This window comes from Equus asinus, chromosome 6 (genome assembly GCF_041296235.1).
Source record: "Equus asinus isolate D_3611 breed Donkey chromosome 6, EquAss-T2T_v2, whole genome shotgun sequence".
NCBI lineage: Eukaryota > Metazoa > Chordata > Mammalia > Perissodactyla > Equidae > Equus > Equus asinus.
In genome coordinates, this window is record NC_091795.1 from 26,554,533 (window position 1) to 26,571,723 (window position 17,191).

Here is a 17,191-nt window from a genome sequence, read left to right on the forward strand (position 1 = left end):
TTCCTCAACAGTGAAAAGAAGATGGTTTTTGCATAATTTTCTTTCAGATAACAAATGTTATAGACATTGTCACATCTGTAGTCAAATGTTTGATATGATTTATGTGAAAATATCCCTAAACAGCTACCTGTTGGCTTGATGAAGCACAATGCTCTTTCATTGTAAGAAAGTGTTAGCTGTTCCATGTGGCATCTACTGAAATGTTTGAAATGTCATATGTGAAGATGTTCCTTAAGAGCTACTTGCTAGGTGTTTTCAAGACAATGTTCTTTCAGTGAATGAATGTTACAGATAGTCTATCACACCCGTAGTGAAATGCTGGATAAGTTTTATGAAGATGTCCCTAAGTAGCTACAAGCAAAATGGTTTCACAACAGTGTTCTTACAGACATTGAATGTTATAGATATTCTGTCATGCCTGTAGTGAAATGTTTGATAAGACTTGCATGAACACTTACATGAAGATGTTTCTAAACAGCCACAAGCAGGCTTTTTCAGCACAGTATTTCATTGAATGAATGTGATAATTATCACATTGTGGCTGCAGAGAAACGTTTGATAAGACACACACAAAATGTTCATAAATAGCATGTGCCAGCTGGTTGCATCACAATGTTGTTTAATTTAATGGAAGTGATAATCATTCTGTATAGCATATGATGTGTTTGAATAGCCTTATATAAAGATAGTCCTAAAAACTTATGAGCAATCTGGTTTCACCAGAGTGTGTTCCTCAGTGAATGAATCTTACAGAGATTCTGTCAGAGCAGTAGTGACATGTTTGGTGTTTTGTATGAAGAAATCCTAAATGGCTTCCTGCAAGATGAGTTCAACACAGTGTTATTTCATTTTAAGAAAATGATAGTCATTCTGTTTGGCATAAACTGAAATATTAGAAAAGCCTTATATCAAGATGTTCCTAATTAGCTACCAGCAATCTGGCTTCACAATAGGGTTCTTTCATTGAATGGATGTAATAGATACTTTGTAGTGAAATGTATGATAAGTCTCTTATGAAAAGGTTCCTAAACAGCTGCCTGCAATCTGGCTTCAGCACATTATATCATTGTCTCAAAGTGATATTCATTCAGTATGTCTTATATGGAAATGCTTGAAATGGTGAACATGAAGAAGTTTCTAAATATATACAAGCAAGATTGTTTCTCCACAGTTTTCTTTCAGTGACTGAATGTTATGTATAGTCTGTCACGACTATTGTAAAATGTTTGATAAGTCTTATGTAAAAACGTTCCTAGATAGCTATCTGTGAGCTCTATTTAGCACAGTGTTCTTTCATTGTAGGAAAATGATACCCATTCATTATGGCATATACTGAAATGTGAGAAATGTCTCAAATACACATGTTCCTAATAATAGCTTCAAGATGCTTTCACCACAGAGTTCTTTCAGTGAAACAATATTGCAGATATTCTGTGACACTTGTAGTGAAGTGTTAGTTAAAACTTACTTGCAAGCTGGATTCAGCACAGTGTTTCTTTCATTGTTTGAAACTCATATTCAATCAGAACAGCAAATATTGAAATGGTTATAATGACTAATATGAAGATGATCCTTAATGGCTGCAAGTAAGATGGTTTCACCACAGTTTTCTCTCAGTGAACAAATGCTATATATATTCTGTCCCACATGCAATGAAATGTTTGTTAAGTCTTATATGAACATGTTCCTAAACAGCTACCTGCAAACTGGGCTTAGAACAGTGTTCTCACATTGTTAGTAATTGATAGGTCATCTGTAGGGCATATGCTGAAATGTTTGAAATGTCTTATGTGAATATGCCCCTAAACAGCTGTAAGCACATTTGTTTCACCAGAGTTCCTTTAGTGTCTGAATCTTATGGATATTTTTCAAGTCTGTAGTGTAATTTTTTAAGTATTTTATGACGTTCTTCCTAAACAGATACTAGGAAACAAGGGTTCAGCTCATCCTACTTTCCTTGAGTGAATATTAAAATTATTCTGTCATGACCATAGCGCAATATTTGTTAAGACTTATAAAAAGATATTTCTAAAAAACAACTTTCCAGCTGGGTTCTTAACATCGTTCTTTCATTTTATGGAAGTGATAACCATTCTGGATGGAATACACTGAAATGTTTGAAAAGACTTGTATGAAGATACTCCTAAATAGCTACAAGCAATCTGGTTACACCACAGTGTTCTTTCATTTAATAAACTTTATCTATATTCTCCTATAGCTGTAGTGAAATGTTTTATATCATATATGAAAATGTTCCTACAGCTACCTGCAAGCTGGGATCAGCACACTGACTTTTCATTGTAATAAAGTGATAGTTACTTTGTATGGCATACACTGAAATGTCAGAAAAGACTTATATGAGTGTATTTCTAAAGAGATACAAGCAAGCTGGTTTCACAATAGTGATCTTTCATTGAATTAATGTAATAGATATTCTGTCGCACATGTTGTGAAATTTTCAATAAATCTTACATGAAAATGTTACTATAAGTCTACCTGAAAGCTGAGTTAAGTACAATGTTTTTTCATTTTAAGAAAGTATAGCTGTTCTCTATGGCTCATACTGAAATGCTAGAAAAGACTTACGTGAAGATGTTCCTTAAAAGCTACAAGGAAGTTGGTTTCACCACAGCATTCTTTCAATGTGTGAATGTTATCGATATTCCATCATGCCCGTAGTGAAATGTTTGATAGGACTTATTTGAAGATTCCCCTAAACAGCTGCAAGCAAGGTGTTTTCACCACAGTGTTCATTCAGAAAATGAATGTTATACGTATTCTGTCATGCCTCAAGAGAACTATTTGATGTCTTATGTGAGAGTGTTCCTGAACAGCTACAAGCAAGCTTTTTCAACATAGTGTGGTTTCCCTGAATGAATGTTATGGATATCAGGTTGCGGCCGTAGAGAAACGTTTGATAAGACATAAATGAAATGCTCATAAAGAGCCACTGGTTTCATCAGAACGTTCTTTCTGGATATGGAAGTGATAGCCATTCTGTAGGCATAATGAAGTGTTTGAAGAGCCTTATACGAAGACATTCCCAAGGCGCCAGAAGTAATCTGGCTTCACCACAGTGTTCTTTCAGTGAACGAGTGTTATAGATAGTCTGTCATGCCTGTAGTGAAATGTTTAATAAGTCTTATATGAAGAGGTTTCAAACAGCCGCCAGCAAGCCGGGTTTAGCACAGTGTCCTTTAACTGTAAGTAAGTGAGAGCCATTCTGTATGGCATATACTTAAATGTTAGAGAGGTCTTATATGAAGATGTTCCTAAATAGAATCCCACAAGATGTGTTCAGGACAGAATAATTTCATCATAAGATAGTGACAGCCATTTAGTATGGCATATACAGAAATGCTGAAAAGGACTTAAATGAAGATCTTCCTTAACAGTCAAACCAAGCCACTTTCACCATCGTGTTCTTTCATTGAATGGATGTAATAGATATTCTGTCATGCCTGTAGTTAAATGTTCAATAGGTCTTATAAAAAAATACTCCTAATAATCTACCTGAAAGCTATTAAACACAACCTTCTTTCCTTGTAAGAAGGGTATGGCCATGCTGTATGCCATATACTGAAATGCTTGAAAAGCTTTATATGAAGATGTTCCTCAACAGTTACAAGAAAACTGCTTTCATCCCTGTGTTCATTCAATGAGTGAATGTTTAGAGAGTCTGTCATTCCTGCAAAGGAATGTTTAATAAGTCTTACATGAAGATGTTTCTAAACAGCTACAAGGAAATTCTTTTAAATATAGTGTTATGACATTGAATAAACATTAAAGATATCCCGTCATGACTGTAGGCAAATGTCTGATAAGACTTGAACAAAATATTAATAAACAATTACTTGCAAGCTGGGTTCATCACAGTATTCTTTTCTGGCTATGGAGATGATAGCCATTCTGTATGGCATAAAGTGATATGTTTGAAGAGCCTTTTATTTCTATTCTTAAACAGCTAACAAGCAAGATGGTTTCTTCACAGTGTTCTTTCAGTGAATGAATGTTCTAGATATTGTCACATCTGTGGTGAAATATTTGATATATGATGTTCCTAAACAGCTACCTATAAACTGGATTCAGCATGTGCTCTTTCATTTTGTGAAAATGATAGTCGCTCTGTGTGGAATATACTTAAGTATTTGAAGCGTATTATGTGCAGATGTTCCTCAACAGTGAAAAGAAGATGGTTTTTGCATAATTTTCTTTCAGATAACAAATGTTATAGACATTGTCACATCTGTAGTCAAATGTTTGATATGATTTATGTGAAAATATCCCTAAACAGCTACCTGTTGGCTTGATGAAGCACAATGCTCTTTCATTGTAAGAAAGTGTTAGCTGTTCCATGTGGCATCTACTGAAATGTTTGAAATGTCATACGTGAAGATGTTCCTTAAGAGCTACTTGCTAGGTGTTTTCAAGACAATGTTCTTTCAGTGAATGAATGTTACAGATAGTCTATCACACCCGTAGTGAAATGCTGGATAAGTTTTATGAAGATGTCCCTAAGTAGCTACAAGCAAAATGGTTTCACAACAGTGTTCTTACAGACATTGAATGTTATAGATATTCTGTCATGCCTGTAGTGAAATGTTTGATAAGACTTGCATGAACACTTACATGAAGATGTTTCTAAACAGCCACAAGCAGGCTTTTTCAGCACAGTATTTCATTGAATGAATGTGATAATTATCACATTGTGGCTGCAGAGAAACGTTTGATAAGACACACACAAAATGTTCATAAATAGCATGTGCCAGCTGGTTGCATCACAATGTTGTTTAATTTAATGGAAGTGATAATCATTCTGTATAGCATATGATGTGTTTGAATAGCCTTATATAAAGATAGTCCTAAAAACTTATGAGCAATCTGGTTTCACCAGAGTGTGTTCCTCAGTGAATGAATCTTACAGAGATTCTGTCAGAGCAGTAGTGACATGTTTGGTGTTTTGTATGAAGAAATCCTAAATGGCTTCCTGCAAGATGAGTTCAACACAGTGTTATTTCATTTTAAGAAAATGATAGTCATTCTGTTTGGCATAAACTGAAATATTAGAAAAGCCTTATATCAAGATGTTCCTAATTAGCTACCAGCAATCTGGCTTCACAATAGGGTTCTTTCATTGAATGGATGTAATAGATACTTTGTAGTGAAATGTATGATAAGTCTCTTATGAAAAGGTTCCTAAACAGCTGCCTGCAATCTGGCTTCAGCACATTATATCATTGTCTCAAAGTGATATTCATTCAGTATGTCTTATATGGAAATGCTTGAAATGGTGAACATGAAGAAGTTTCTAAATATATACAAGCAAGATTGTTTCTCCACAGTTTTCTTTCAGTGACTGAATGTTATGTATAGTCTGTCACGACTATTGTAAAATGTTTGATAAGTCTTATGTAAAAACGTTCCTAGATAGCTATCTGTGAGCTCTATTTAGCACAGTGTTCTTTCATTGTAGGAAAATGATACCCATTCATTATGGCATATACTGAAATGTGAGAAATGTCTCAAATACACATGTTCCTAATAATAGCTTCAAGATGCTTTCACCACAGAGTTCTTTCAGTGAAACAATATTGCAGATATTCTGTGACACTTGTAGTGAAGTGTTAGTTAAAACTTACTTGCAAGCTGGATTCAGCACAGTGTTTCTTTCATTGTTTGAAACTCATATTCAATCAGAACAGCAAATATTGAAATGGTTATAATGACTAATATGAAGATGATCCTTAATGGCTGCAAGTAAGATGGTTTCACCACAGTTTTCTCTCAGTGAACAAATGCTATATATATTCTGTCCCACATGCAATGAAATGTTTGTTAAGTCTTATATGAACATGTTCCTAAACAGCTACCTGCAAACTGGGCTTAGAACAGTGTTCTCACATTGTTAGTAATTGATAGGTCATCTGTAGGGCATATGCTGAAATGTTTGAAATGTCTTATGTGAATATGCCCCTAAACAGCTGTAAGCACATTTGTTTCACCAGAGTTCCTTTAGTGTCTGAATCTTATGGATATTTTTCAAGTCTGTAGTGTAATTTTTTAAGTATTTTATGACGTTCTTCCTAAACAGATACTAGGAAACAAGGGTTCAGCTCATCCTACTTTCCTTGAGTGAATATTAAAATTATTCTGTCATGACCATAGCGCAATATTTGTTAAGACTTATAAAAAGATATTTCTAAAAAACAACTTTCCAGCTGGGTTCTTAACATCGTTCTTTCATTTTATGGAAGTGATAACCATTCTGGATGGAATACACTGAAATGTTTGAAAAGACTTGTATGAAGATACTCCTAAATAGCTACAAGCAATCTGGTTACACCACAGTGTTCTTTCATTTAATAAACTTTATCTATATTCTCCTATAGCTGTAGTGAAATGTTTTATATCATATATGAAAATGTTCCTACAGCTACCTGCAAGCTGGGATCAGCACACTGACTTTTCATTGTAATAAAGTGATAGTTACTTTGTATGGCATACACTGAAATGTCAGAAAAGACTTATATGAGTGTATTTCTAAAGAGATACAAGCAAGCTGGTTTCACAATAGTGATCTTTCATTGAATTAATGTAATAGATATTCTGTCGCACATGTTGTGAAATTTTCAATAAATCTTACATGAAAATGTTACTATAAGTCTACCTGAAAGCTGAGTTAAGTACAATGTTTTTTCATTTTAAGAAAGTATAGCTGTTCTCTATGGCTCATACTGAAATGCTAGAAAAGACTTACGTGAAGATGTTCCTTAAAAGCTACAAGGAAGTTGGTTTCACCACAGCATTCTTTCCATGTGTGAATGTTATCGATATTCCATCATGCCCGTAGTGAAATGTTTGATAGGACTTATTTGAAGATTCCCCTAAACAGCTGCAAGCAAGGTGTTTTCACCACAGTGTTCATTCAGAAAATGAATGTTATACGTATTCTGTCATGCCTCAAGAGAACTATTTGATGTCTTATGTGAGAGTGTTCCTGAACAGCTACAAGCAAGCTTTTTCAACATAGTGTGGTTTCCCTGAATGAATGTTATGGATATCAGGTTGCGGCCGTAGAGAAACGTTTGATAAGACATAAATGAAATGCTCATAAAGAGCCACTGGTTTCATCAGAACGTTCTTTCTGGATATGGAAGTGATAGCCATTCTGTAGGCATAATGAAGTGTTTGAAGAGCCTTATACGAAGACATTCCCAAGGCGCCAGAAGTAATCTGGCTTCACCACAGTGTTCTTTCAGTGAACGAGTGTTATAGATAGTCTGTCATGCCTGTAGTGAAATGTTTAATAAGTCTTATATGAAGAGGTTTCAAACAGCCGCCAGCAAGCCGGGTTTAGCACAGTGTCCTTTAACTGTAAGTAAGTGAGAGCCATTCTGTATGGCATATACTTAAATGTTAGAGAGGTCTTATATGAAGATGTTCCTAAATAGAATCCCACAAGATGTGTTCAGGACAGAATAATTTCATCATAAGATAGTGACAGCCATTTAGTATGGCATATACAGAAATGCTGAAAAGGACTTAAATGAAGATCTTCCTTAACAGTCAAACCAAGCCACTTTCACCATCGTGTTCTTTCATTGAATGGATGTAATAGATATTCTGTCATGCCTGTAGTTAAATGTTCAATAGGTCTTATAAAAAAATACTCCTAATAATCTACCTGAAAGCTATTAAACACAACCTTCTTTCCTTGTAAGAAGGGTATGGCCATGCTGTATGCCATATACTGAAATGCTTGAAAAGCTTTATATGAAGATGTTCCTCAACAGTTACAAGAAAACTGCTTTCATCCCTGTGTTCATTCAATGAGTGAATGTTTAGAGAGTCTGTCATTCCTGCAAAGGAATGTTTAATAAGTCTTACATGAAGATGTTTCTAAACAGCTACAAGGAAATTCTTTTAAATATAGTGTTATGACATTGAATAAACATTAAAGATATCCCGTCATGACTGTAGGCAAATGTCTGATAAGACTTGAACAAAATATTAATAAACAATTACTTGCAAGCTGGGTTCATCACAGGATTCTTTTCTGGCTATGGAGATGATAGCCATTCTGTATGGCATAAAGTGATATGTTTGAAGAGCCTTTTATTTCTATTCTTAAACAGCTAACAAGCAAGATGGTTTCTTCACAGTGTTCTTTCAGTGAATGAATGTTCTAGATATTGTCACATCTGTGGTGAAATATTTGATATATGATGTTCCTAAACAGCTACCTATAAACTGGATTCAGCATGTGCTCTTTCATTTTGTGAAAATGATAGTCGCTCTGTGTGGAATATACTTAAGTATTTGAAGCGTATTATGTGCAGATGTTCCTCAACAGTGAAAAGAAGATGGTTTTTGCATAATTTTCTTTCAGATAACAAATGTTATAGACATTGTCACATCTGTAGTCAAATGTTTGATATGATTTATGTGAAAATATCCCTAAACAGCTACCTGTTGGCTTGATGAAGCACAATGCTCTTTCATTGTAAGAAAGTGTTAGCTGTTCCATGTGGCATCTACTGAAATGTTTGAAATGTCATACGTGAAGATGTTCCTTAAGAGCTACTTGCTAGGTGTTTTCAAGACAATGTTCTTTCAGTGAATGAATGTTACAGATAGTCTATCACACCCGTAGTGAAATGCTGGATAAGTTTTATGAAGATGTCCCTAAGTAGCTACAAGCAAAATGGTTTCACAACAGTGTTCTTACAGACATTGAATGTTATAGATATTCTGTCATGCCTGTAGTGAAATGTTTGATAAGACTTGCATGAACACTTACATGAAGATGTTTCTAAACAGCCACAAGCAGGCTTTTTCAGCACAGTATTTCATTGAATGAATGTGATAATTATCACATTGTGGCTGCAGAGAAACGTTTGATAAGACACACACAAAATGTTCATAAATAGCATGTGCCAGCTGGTTGCATCACAATGTTGTTTAATTTAATGGAAGTGATAATCATTCTGTATAGCATATGATGTGTTTGAATAGCCTTATATAAAGATAGTCCTAAAAACTTATGAGCAATCTGGTTTCACCAGAGTGTGTTCCTCAGTGAATGAATCTTACAGAGATTCTGTCAGAGCAGTAGTGACATGTTTGGTGTTTTGTATGAAGAAATCCTAAATGGCTTCCTGCAAGATGAGTTCAACACAGTGTTATTTCATTTTAAGAAAATGATAGTCATTCTGTTTGGCATAAACTGAAATATTAGAAAAGCCTTATATCAAGATGTTCCTAATTAGCTACCAGCAATCTGGCTTCACAATAGGGTTCTTTCATTGAATGGATGTAATAGATACTTTGTAGTGAAATGTATGATAAGTCTCTTATGAAAAGGTTCCTAAACAGCTGCCTGCAATCTGGCTTCAGCACATTATATCATTGTCTCAAAGTGATATTCATTCAGTATGTCTTATATGGAAATGCTTGAAATGGTGAACATGAAGAAGTTTCTAACTATATACAAGCAAGATTGTTTCTCCACAGTTTTCTTTCAGTGACTGAATGTTATGTATAGTCTGTCACGACTATTGTAAAATGTTTGATAAGTCTTATGTAAAAACGTTCCTAGATAGCTATCTGTGAGCTCTATTTAGCACAGTGTTCTTTCATTGTAGGAAAATGATACCCATTCATTATGGCATATACTGAAATGTGAGAAATGTCTCAAATACACATGTTCCTAATAATAGCTTCAAGATGCTTTCACCACAGAGTTCTTTCAGTGAAACAATATTGCAGATATTCTGTGACACTTGTAGTGAAGTGTTAGTTAAAACTTACTTGCAAGCTGGATTCAGCACAGTGTTTCTTTCATTGTTTGAAACTCATATTCAATCAGAACAGCAAATATTGAAATGGTTATAATGACTAATATGAAGATGATCCTTAATGGCTGCAAGTAAGATGGTTTCACCACAGTTTTCTCTCAGTGAACAAATGCTATATATATTCTGTCCCACATGCAATGAAATGTTTGTTAAGTCTTATATGAACATGTTCCTAAACAGCTACCTGCAAACTGGGCTTAGAACAGTGTTCTCACATTGTTAGTAATTGATAGGTCATCTGTAGGGCATATGCTGAAATGTTTGAAATGTCTTATGTGAATATGCCCCTAAACAGCTGTAAGCACATTTGTTTCACCAGAGTTCCTTTAGTGTCTGAATCTTATGGATATTTTTCAAGTCTGTAGTGTAATTTTTTAAGTATTTTATGACGTTCTTCCTAAACAGATACTAGGAAACAAGGGTTCAGCTCATCCTACTTTCCTTGAGTGAATATTAAAATTATTCTGTCATGACCATAGCGCAATATTTGTTAAGACTTATAAAAAGATATTTCTAAAAAACAACTTTCCAGCTGGGTTCTTAACATCGTTCTTTCATTTTATGGAAGTGATAACCATTCTGGATGGAATACACTGAAATGTTTGAAAAGACTTGTATGAAGATACTCCTAAATAGCTACAAGCAATCTGGTTACACCACAGTGTTCTTTCATTTAATAAACTTTATCTATATTCTCCTATAGCTGTAGTGAAATGTTTTATATCATATATGAAAATGTTCCTACAGCTACCTGCAAGCTGGGATCAGCACACTGACTTTTCATTGTAATAAAGTGATAGTTACTTTGTATGGCATACACTGAAATGTCAGAAAAGACTTATATGAGTGTATTTCTAAAGAGATACAAGCAAGCTGGTTTCACAATAGTGATCTTTCATTGAATTAATGTAATAGATATTCTGTCGCACATGTTGTGAAATTTTCAATAAATCTTACATGAAAATGTTACTATAAGTCTACCTGAAAGCTGAGTTAAGTACAATGTTTTTTCATTTTAAGAAAGTATAGCTGTTCTCTATGGCTCATACTGAAATGCGAGAAAAGACTTACGTGAAGATGTTCCTTAAAAGCTACAAGGAAGTTGGTTTCACCACAGCATTCTTTCAATGTGTGAATGTTATCGATATTCCATCATGCCCGTAGTGAAATGTTTGATAGGACTTATTTGAAGATTCCCCTAAACAGCTGCAAGCAAGGTGTTTTCACCACAGTGTTCATTCAGAAAATGAATGTTATACGTATTCTGTCATGCCTCAAGAGAACTATTTGATGTCTTATGTGAGAGTGTTCCTGAACAGCTACAAGCAAGCTTTTTCAACATAGTGTGGTTTCCCTGAATGAATGTTATGGATATCAGGTTGCGGCCGTAGAGAAACGTTTGATAAGACATAAATGAAATGCTCATAAAGAGCCACTGGTTTCATCAGAACGTTCTTTCTGGATATGGAAGTGATAGCCATTCTGTAGGCATAATGAAGTGTTTGAAGAGCCTTATACGAAGACATTCCCAAGGCGCCAGAAGTAATCTGGCTTCACCACAGTGTTCTTTCAGTGAACGAGTGTTATAGATAGTCTGTCATGCCTGTAGTGAAATGTTTGATAAGTCTTATATGAAGAGGTTTCAAACAGCCGCCAGCAAGCCGGGTTTAGCACAGTGTCCTTTAACTGTAAGTAAGTGAGAGCCATTCTGTATGGCATATACTTAAATGTTAGAGAGGTCTTATATGAAGATGTTCCTAAATAGAATCCCACAAGATGTGTTCAGGACAGAATAATTTCATCATAAGATAGTGACAGCCATTTAGTATGGCATATACAGAAATGCTGAAAAGGACTTAAATGAAGATCTTCCTTAACAGTCAAACCAAGCCACTTTCACCATCGTGTTCTTTCATTGAATGGATGTAATAGATATTCTGTCATGCCTGTAGTTAAATGTTCAATAGGTCTTATAAAAAAATACTCCTAATAATCTACCTGAAAGCTATTAAACACAACCTTCTTTCCTTGTAAGAAGGGTATGGCCATGCTGTATGCCATATACTGAAATGCTTGAAAAGCTTTATATGAAGATGTTCCTCAACAGTTACAAGAAAACTGCTTTCATCCCTGTGTTCATTCAATGAGTGAATGTTTAGAGAGTCTGTCATTCCTGCAAAGGAATGTTTAATAAGTCTTACATGAAGATGTTTCTAAACAGCTACAAGGAAATTCTTTTAAATATAGTGTTATGACATTGAATAAACATTAAAGATATCCCGTCATGACTGTAGGCAAATGTCTGATAAGACTTGAACAAAATATTAATAAACAATTACTTGCAAGCTGGGTTCATCACAGTATTCTTTTCTGGCTATGGAGATGATAGCCATTCTGTATGGCATAAAGTGATATGTTTGAAGAGCCTTTTATTTCTATTCTTAAACAGCTAACAAGCAAGATGGTTTCTTCACAGTGTTCTTTCAGTGAATGAATGTTCTAGATATTGTCACATCTGTGGTGAAATATTTGATATATGATGTTCCTAAACAGCTACCTATAAACTGGATTCAGCATGTGCTCTTTCATTTTGTGAAAATGATAGTCGCTCTGTGTGGAATATACTTAAGTATTTGAAGCGTATTATGTGCAGATGTTCCTCAACAGTGAAAAGAAGATGGTTTTTGCATAATTTTCTTTCAGATAACAAATGTTATAGACATTGTCACATCTGTAGTCAAATGTTTGATATGATTTATGTGAAAATATCCCTAAACAGCTACCTGTTGGCTTGATGAAGCACAATGCTCTTTCATTGTAAGAAAGTGTTAGCTGTTCCATGTGGCATCTACTGAAATGTTTGAAATGTCATATGTGAAGATGTTCCTTAAGAGCTACTTGCTAGGTGTTTTCAAGACAATGTTCTTTCAGTGAATGAATGTTATAGATAGTCTATCACACCCGTAGTGAAATGCTGGATAAGTTTTATGAAGATGTCCCTAAGTAGCTACAAGCAAAATGGTTTCACAACAGTGTTCTTACAGACATTGAATGTTATAGATATTCTGTCATGCCTGTAGTGAAATGTTTGATAAGACTTGCATGAACACTTACATGAAGATGTTTCTAAACAGCCACAAGCAGGCTTTTTCAGCACAGTATTTCATTGAATGAATGTGATAATTATCACATTGTGGCTGCAGAGAAACGTTTGATAAGACACACACAAAATGTTCATAAATAGCATGTGCCAGCTGGTTGCATCACAATGTTGTTTAATTTAATGGAAGTGATAATCATTCTGTATAGCATATGATGTGTTTGAATAGCCTTATATAAAGATAGTCCTAAAAACTTATGAGCAATCTGGTTTCACCAGAGTGTGTTCCTCAGTGAATGAATCTTACAGAGATTCTGTCAGAGCAGTAGTGACATGTTTGGTGTTTTGTATGAAGAAATCCTAAATGGCTTCCTGCAAGATGAGTTCAACACAGTGTTATTTCATTTTAAGAAAATGATAGTCATTCTGTTTGGCATAAACTGAAATATTAGAAAAGCCTTATATCAAGATGTTCCTAATTAGCTACCAGCAATCTGGCTTCACAATAGGGTTCTTTCATTGAATGGATGTAATAGATACTTTGTAGTGAAATGTATGATACGTCTCTTATGAAAAGGTTCCTAAACAGCTGCCTGCAATCTGGCTTCAGCACATTATATCATTGTCTCAAAGTGATATTCATTCAGTATGTCTTATATGGAAATGCTTGAAATGGTGAACATGAAGAAGTTTCTAAATATATACAAGCAAGATTGTTTCTCCACAGTTTTCTTTCAGTGACTGAATGTTATGTATAGTCTGTCACGACTATTGTAAAATGTTTGATAAGTCTTATGTAAAAACGTTCCTAGATAGCTATCTGTGAGCTCTATTTAGCACAGTGTTCTTTCATTGTAGGAAAATGATACCCATTCATTATGGCATATACTGAAATGTGAGAAATGTCTCAAATACACATGTTCCTAATAATAGCTTCAAGATGCTTTCACCACAGAGTTCTTTCAGTGAAACAATATTGCAGATATTCTGTGACACTTGTAGTGAAGTGTTAGTTAAAACTTACTTGCAAGCTGGATTCAGCACAGTGTTTCTTTCATTGTTTGAAACTCATATTCAATCAGAACAGCAAATATTGAAATGGTTATAATGACTAATATGAAGATGATCCTTAATGGCTGCAAGTAAGATGGTTTCACCACAGTTTTCTCTCAGTGAACAAATGCTATATATATTCTGTCCCACATGCAATGAAATGTTTGTTAAGTCTTATATGAACATGTTCCTAAACAGCTACCTGCAAACTGGGCTTAGAACAGTGTTCTCACATTGTTAGTAATTGATAGGTCATCTGTAGGGCATATGCTGAAATGTTTGAAATGTCTTATGTGAATATGCCCCTAAACAGCTGTAAGCACATTTGTTTCACCAGAGTTCCTTTAGTGTCTGAATCTTATGGATATTTTTCAAGTCTGTAGTGTAATTTTTTAAGTATTTTATGACGTTCTTCCTAAACAGATACTAGGAAACAAGGGTTCAGCTCATCCTACTTTCCTTGAGTGAATATTAAAATTATTCTGTCATGACCATAGCGCAATATTTGTTAAGACTTATAAAAAGATATTTCTAAAAAACAACTTTCCAGCTGGGTTCTTAACATCGTTCTTTCATTTTATGGAAGTGATAACCATTCTGGATGGAATACACTGAAATGTTTGAAAAGACTTGTATGAAGATACTCCTAAATAGCTACAAGCAATCTGGTTACACCACAGTGTTCTTTCATTTAATAAACTTTATCTATATTCTCCTATAGCTGTAGTGAAATGTTTTATATCATATATGAAAATGTTCCTACAGCTACCTGCAAGCTGGGATCAGCACACTGACTTTTCATTGTAATAAAGTGATAGTTACTTTGTATGGCATACACTGAAATGTCAGAAAAGACTTATATGAGTGTATTTCTAAAGAGATACAAGCAAGCTGGTTTCACAATAGTGATCTTTCATTGAATTAATGTAATAGATATTCTGTCGCACATGTTGTGAAATTTTCAATAAATCTTACATGAAAATGTTACTATAAGTCTACCTGAAAGCTGAGTTAAGTACAATGTTTTTTCATTTTAAGAAAGTATAGCTGTTCTCTATGGCTCATACTGAAATGCTAGAAAAGACTTACGTGAAGATGTTCCTTAAAAGCTACAAGGAAGTTGGTTTCACCACAGCATTCTTTCCATGTGTGAATGTTATAGATATTCCATCATGCCCGTAGTGAAATGTTTGATAGGACTTATTTGAAGATTCCCCTAAACAGCTGCAAGCAAGGTGTTTTCACCACAGTGTTCATTCAGAAAATGAATGTTATACGTATTCTGTCATGCCTCAAGAGAACTATTTGATGTCTTATGTGAGAGTGTTCCTGAACAGCTACAAGCAAGCTTTTTCAACATAGTGTGGTTTCCCTGAATGAATGTTATGGATATCAGGTTGCGGCCGTAGAGAAACGTTTGATAAGACATAAATGAAATGCTCATAAAGAGCCACTGGTTTCATCAGAACGTTCTTTCTGGATATGGAAGTGATAGCCATTCTGTAGGCATAATGAAGTGTTTGAAGAGCCTTATACGAAGACATTCCCAAGGCGCCAGAAGTAATCTGGCTTCACCACAGTGTTCTTTCAGTGAACGAGTGTTATAGATAGTCTGTCATGCCTGTAGTGAAATGTTTAATAAGTCTTATATGAAGAGGTTTCAAACAGCCGCCAGCAAGCCGGGTTTAGCACAGTGTCCTTTAACTGTAAGTAAGTGAGAGCCATTCTGTATGGCATATACTTAAATGTTAGAGAGGTCTTATATGAAGATGTTCCTAAATAGAATCCCACAAGATGTGTTCAGGACAGAATAATTTCATCATAAGATAGTGACAGCCATTTAGTATGGCATATACAGAAATGCTGAAAAGGACTTAAATGAAGATCTTCCTTAACAGTAAAACCAAGCCACTTTCACCATCGTGTTCTTTCATTGAATGGATGTAATAGATATTCTGTCACGCCTGTAGTTAAATGTTCAATAGGTCTTATAAAAAAATACTCCTAATAATCTACCTGAAAGCTATTAAACACAACCTTCTTTCCTTGTAAGAAGGGTATGGCCATGCTGTATGCCATATACTGAAATGCTTGAAAAGCTTTATATGAAGATGTTCCTCAACAGTTACAAGAAAACTGCTTTCATCCCTGTGTTCATTCAATGAGTGAATGTTTAGAGAGTCTGTCATTCCTGCAAAGGAATGTTTAATAAGTCTTACATGAAGATGTTTCTAAACAGCTACAAGGAAATTCTTTTAAATATAGTGTTATGACATTGAATAAACATTAAAGATATCCCGTCATGACTGTAGGCAAATGTCTGATAAGACTTGAACAAAATATTAATGAACAATTACTTGCAAGCTGGGTTCATCACAGGATTCTTTTCTGGCTATGGAGATGATAGCCATTCTGTATGGCATAAAGTGATATGTTTGAAGAGCCTTTTATTTCTATTCTTAAACAGCTAACAAGCAAGATGGTTTCTTCACAGTGTTCTTTCAGTGAATGAATGTTCTAGATATTGTCACATCTGTGGTGAAATATTTGATATATGATGTTCCTAAACAGCTACCTATAAACTGGATTCAGCATGTGTTCTTTCATTTTGTGAAAATGATAGTCGCTCTGTGTGGAATATGCTTAAGTGTTTGAAGCGTATTACGTGCAGATGTTCCTCAACAGTGAAAAGAAGATGGTTTTTGCATAATTTTCTTTCAGATAACAAATGTTATAGACATTGTCACATCTGTAGTCAAATGTTTGATATGATTTATGTGAAAATATCCCTAAACAGCTACCTGTTGGCTTGATGAAGCACAATGCTCTTTCATTGTAAGAAAGTGTTAGCTGTTCCATGTGGCATCTACTGAAATGTTTGAAATGTCATACGTGAAGATGTTCCTTAAGAGCTACTTGCTAGGTGTTTTCAAGACAATGTTCTTTCAGTGAATGAATGTTATAGATAGTCTATCACACCCGTAGTGAAATGCTGGATAAGTTTTATGAAGATGTCCCTAAGTAGCTACAAGCAAAATGGTTTCACAACAGTGTTCTTACAGACATTGAATGTTATAGATATTCTGTCATGCCTGTAGTGAAATGTTTGATAAGACTTGCATGAACACTTACATGAAGATGTTTCTAAACAGCCACAAGCAGGCTTTTACAGCACAGTATT